The sequence below is a fragment of the Triticum urartu genome, chromosome 4A (assembly GCF_056163025.1).
Source record: "Triticum urartu cultivar PI428250 chromosome 4A, HENAU_Tu73, whole genome shotgun sequence".
NCBI lineage: Eukaryota > Viridiplantae > Streptophyta > Magnoliopsida > Poales > Poaceae > Triticum > Triticum urartu.
Window position 1 is genome coordinate 537,603,551 of NC_141876.1, and position 5,046 is coordinate 537,608,596.

At 45.7% G+C, this 5,046-nt stretch overlaps 1 pseudogene across 1 annotated transcript; it reads left to right on the forward strand.

Moving 5' to 3' along the window:
- The first annotated feature begins 324 nt into the window (after positions 1 to 324).
- On the forward strand, positions 325 to 4,496 carry LOC125554117 (uncharacterized; annotated as a pseudogene). Its single transcript, XR_015602146.1, has 5 exons — positions 325 to 761; positions 1,143 to 1,274; positions 3,239 to 3,364; positions 3,514 to 3,641; positions 4,008 to 4,496. The product of XR_015602146.1 is annotated as an uncharacterized LOC125554117 (transcript).
- The last annotated feature ends 550 nt before the right edge of the window (positions 4,497 to 5,046 follow it).

A 5,046-nucleotide genomic window follows, 5' to 3' on the forward strand; every position in this document is an offset into this window, starting at 1 on the left:
TGGGCAATTCTCTTTTGCTTAATTAATTGACGAGGTCAATCTTTTACCCCCGTTTTAAAGGAAATAAATGGCATGAGACATTGTTGCAATGTTGCTAAGAAATCATTTCCTATTTAAGAGAAGACAAATCTTTTCTCCTGATCTCTCTTTCTCCACCTCATAAGATATTCTACATGACACTCTTAAGATAACCCATCTCTTTTGGCCATGTGGAGCGAGAGGCGCGAAGGGTAGAGATCGGGGGTGTTTTTTTTGGGTGTTTTTTTTCTTGGTAAAGGCGAAATGAAAACCAGTCCATAGAACAACATTCGTTGACTAAGCTTGACAGGCCTGCACATACGGCCCAAACAGCCTTCGATCGATCGTCCCAGTGACAACCACCGAACCCCAAGAAAAGTACGGTCGTTATGCCCAGCTCCAACCATCGTTCACCCCCAATGCCACCTTCACCTCTCCCCACCGCCGGCGTCCGGCGACCGCCGCTTGCCGGCCTACCGGTGATGGGTCGCGCATCCACTTGATGGATCCGTCGGCGGCAGTGCCTGCACCACCACGGGCCACCCCGGGCAGAGGGGCGGACCCAGCGGAGCGGCGCAGGCGGTGGTGCGGGATCACAGTCCGCGGGGCCCTCGTGATGCTCTTCCCCATCGCCGTGTCATTCCTCTTCTCCTTCCTCTTCGGCATCGCTGGCCTCCTCCTCGGCGGGCTCTCCTCCAACGCGTCCGTCTCCATGTCCTCCACCTGCCGCATCCTCTCTACCGGTCGGCCACTGTACCTTCCCTTCCGTCTCTTCCCTCCCGATTTACCCCCATGCTGTTTCCCGAGCTTAGGAATCTAACCGGGTGCTCAAGTTAGCTGTTTTGGTGTTTAGCGTTTAGAGCTTACTGCAAATTTTGTGATGTATATTCCATTTATGCACTTTACCATCTGCTCCACGAAGTCTAAGAGCTGCTTACGTATTCCCCACTTGGTGTGTCACTGTGTGGATTTCGATGCGCTAATGCGCTATCACTTGGGGTCTGTGTTGGATGCTGATTACACTGTGGCTCAGCTAGTGAGCTTAGGATGTGATTAGTTTTCCCTTTCGGTTTGGACCGAGCTGCGTTGATCTTTAGCTTGATGCGGTTGCTGGCGCATTGTAGGCCTGGACATTCGGTCATCTAAGGTTTGCGAGCTTGGACTGTTGAAACTATAAAGCTAAGCATGTATTTTACCCCTCGAGTAATCGAAGATTCCGCTGCCATGATGACTATTACTGGGCTTCAGTTTTTGAGGTGAGAATTTATATTGTGATTCTACTTTGGTGTTTGTTTCTCTTAGTGGAGCAGCTCAAAATGTTGTTAAAGCTGCTGGTTGGTTGTTTCACTTGCTTTATCTTCTTGTACCAGCACAGTGACATTTTATACATCATGTATTAACTACTTTTTCGCTATTCTCACATTCAGCTCCTCTAGATTTGGGCTGTCTAATGCTTCTAACTGATAATGATATCTGCAGACCTTTCATGCTTTGTACGTGCTATCAACTCCCACATAAGGCAATAAATGATGAACAATTCTAGCTGTAGTTTCTAGTTTGTTGATAAAGAACGTATAAAAAAAGACATGACATATTTACATTTCGAACATCAGCTTGCGATCGTGCACGTATTTCAGTTTACATTAGTATTCACAAGGATTACTGTATGTGTTTAATTAATTAATGGGTGGGGATATAGGTATCCAGAATTTAGGAGGAGAAAGGCCATGTGTGTGCAAAACAAAATTACATAAGAAGATCATGATACTAAAATGCAGTATTTCATTTCTATTCCAAGTTAATTTCACTTGCTGAAGTTGCTTAAAACCTTCCAAATTTATCATAACATACAAAGAAGATCATAAACATGTTCAATTCCCACATACCTCATAAGAAAATGACTTGTCAGCAGCAGACCATCGTTTTAGGTAGCTAATAAAGAAAGAAAACAGCAGGTGTTAACTCAACAAATCAAAGGATCACCTGATAGGTCGGACAAGTACTTGTTTTGACTGCAAAATACTGCTCAAAGCTAACTCAACATAGCAACAAATGTGGGCATCGTAGGCTTACGTTAGTGCCTAAGAGACTCAGGAGGCTGATACTCTTTGTTGTAAGCCGGGCATCAAAAATGTACTTCTCAGCACGGTAGAAAAATTGATGGGCAGAACCTACCATAGGTAACAGAAGCAAATGAGCAAACATCTAGAGTTACTCAGATGATCAATCAGCACCTTATTGAGCAAGCTGGGGTCCTTGAAAAGAAGACAGGATTACAGAAGAGCCTTACAAGTGCATTCATCTGATCTTGTGGATCGGCGATGGCATCACCATGTGTGCCGCAGCCTACGCCAGTCTCGCCTTTGCCTCGACGTGCATGACGGTTGCAAACTCAACGGTACTGCCACCTCTCCTATCGCTCCCGTGTTGGACCCTTGCAGAGGGCTTGCTGTCGGTGCCGGTAACGCTGATGGCTAGGACGGCATGCCGTGCTAGGACAGCGTCTCCGTTGGCAGGTTCGCCGTCGTGTTCTCTGATAGGGGCGGCTACTCCCACACCGGTGACCCCAACCGAGGCATCAAGGGGAGGCAGGAGGCAGCGACGAGACAAGGTGCGGACGGCTCATCGTGGCAGAGAATGTGGGCCGTGGGGGCGGGGCTGGGAGGCGATTTTTCTCAGTGGAGAGATGGAAGTGGGGGCAAGGGGGGAGAGATGGGGCGTGCCCGCATGGGATGTGTGGGTGCATGGCTGACGGATTGGTGGTTGTCACCCTTTTCCCGGGTTTTTTCCCCGTTCTTTTCTTCTTTTTGTTTTTTCTGCACTGGAAGGGGAGGGAAGGATGAGTAACCATTACGACGGCAAACTCCCCTTTAATAGTACAGATTAGGTATTCTCACATTCAGCTCCTCTAGATTTGGGCTGTTTAATGCTTTTACTGATAATGATATATACAGATCTTTGATGCTTTCTATGTGCTCTCAACTCCCAAATAAGGCAATAAATGATGAACAATTCTAGCTGTAGTTTCTAGTTTGTTCATAAAGTCCTGTAAATAAAGACACGCCATATTTACATTTCGAACATTAGCTTGTGGTCGTGCACTGCACACTGCACAGCCTGCCCGCAGTCTTTCGGTTTACTAGTATCAGTATTCACAAGTATTACTATATGTGTTTAGTTAATTAGTTTTTCTCACTTGTGTTGTGGATGGATACTCTAGGTTGAATACACAAAATATTTTTCTGGTCAAACATCTTATGCAATGGCAGAAGCTCCAAAAGAGGCTCTTCCTCACAATTGCCGGCCTGATTTTGGTGCTGTATGGTCAACAGCAGCAAAGCTCAAGGTACACTACTATGGAACATCTAGTTCACATGAGAAATACATAATGTTCTCTCCAGTGGTTTTTTGAATCTTCAGTTGTTTGCATGCCCTTTGCGTATATCATGTTTAGTTATCAAGAGGTCATCATTTTATTATCGTCTTCTCTTGTAGGTCAATGAATCATACAAGTGCAGGTACACACTGGGGAGCACCAAAGCTGACATTTATTCAGACAAGCTATTCAATTGCACTGCTGAGGATCCTTCAATAATTGAAATGCTGAAAAGGATTTTTGTACTGTGAGTATATATGCCCTCTAATTTTCTACCTGCTGCATGGGCATCGCCTTAACTTCTCATAATGTGATAACATCATGTTAATCCACATATCCTTCACCAGAAGTCGATAGCCAAAACCACTCATTGCTCTTATTTGCTCTGGTAATCTGACTAGCTCTAGTGCTTTATGCTTATCAATTGGCTTTGTTTCTTATGCTTGGGTTGTATTGTTGCATCACCACTTTATGTCAAGCTGTAAACACTAGGAACTTAACAACCTTTTGGTTGGTAAAAGGGTCACTTTTTTTCCTTCACTTCTTATAATGGTCATTTATCTTAAATATATCAACATTTCCTTCTGTTTAACTTGAGACTGAAATCTGACAGGTTTTCAAAGTTCTGCAAGTCAAAAGATTTCAGTTCGTGGTGGATGCTTGGATATGCGGCAGCAGGGGTTGTGGCGGGCATGCTGAGCTCTATACTCATCACCGTAGCAGTAAGAATCCTCCGAGGAGTGTTCCTTGCTGCCGCCAGGCGGGCTGTGAGCAACCATAGCATCAGGGTGTTTGCTTACCGTTTCAAGCGGGCGTGCCTTCTTGTTGCATATATATCTTTCGTTGGCTGGATCACCTTGCAGTACAGCAAAATGGTTGGGTGAAGGAGCTTGTGCTGGACTTCAAACTCTTGGAGAGGTTCTTGTAAAATGTAAACGGGCTTCGGCAGTGTATATCAAATAAGCCGATCCCCTTGTGCGATGTAACTTATCATGCTGTGCTTCGATATGCGGCCCCCCATGAACAGGTGGATGAATCATGGGTGGCTGCAGTTGGCATGGAGTAACTCCCACGTGTTGTAACCTGCAGTGCATGTTGGAAATATGAGCAATTTACCGAATGATTTTATTAACAGAAATAGTAGATAAAGCATGACTAATATAGTAGAGATAAAATAAGTCATGCGTTCTGACAGAGAGAAGGAAAATAGCTTCTGCATATATGAACCGTAGCTTATCATATCTATAGCAGACAATAGAACTAGTTGCATATATGAGGTAGAACCTAACATATTTAGGGCAAGTACTAGTATGAGAAACTGTGACAGGATATCTAACAGAAAGAAGAACACATACGGGACAGCAGCAGCAGTAGCACTGGACTTGGGGTCGGTGTCCTCGCCAGCCATGTCGTCGAGGAGGTTGTCGATGTCGGGGAAGAAGTCGTCGTCGGGGAAGTAGCCTTCGGAGTCCGGGGCGTCCGTGACGAAGGAGCCAGTCAGTAGTCGCGCAGAGCGCTCCTCAAAAACCTTATCACCCTTCTCCCGTACATGACTCAAAGAGGTGCGGTTTCGGAGGCCTACTGTCCCGACCTGCGGTGCACGCCGCAAGCCGGGATGAGGAAGACAGCAGCAGCTCAGAGATTGGAACCGG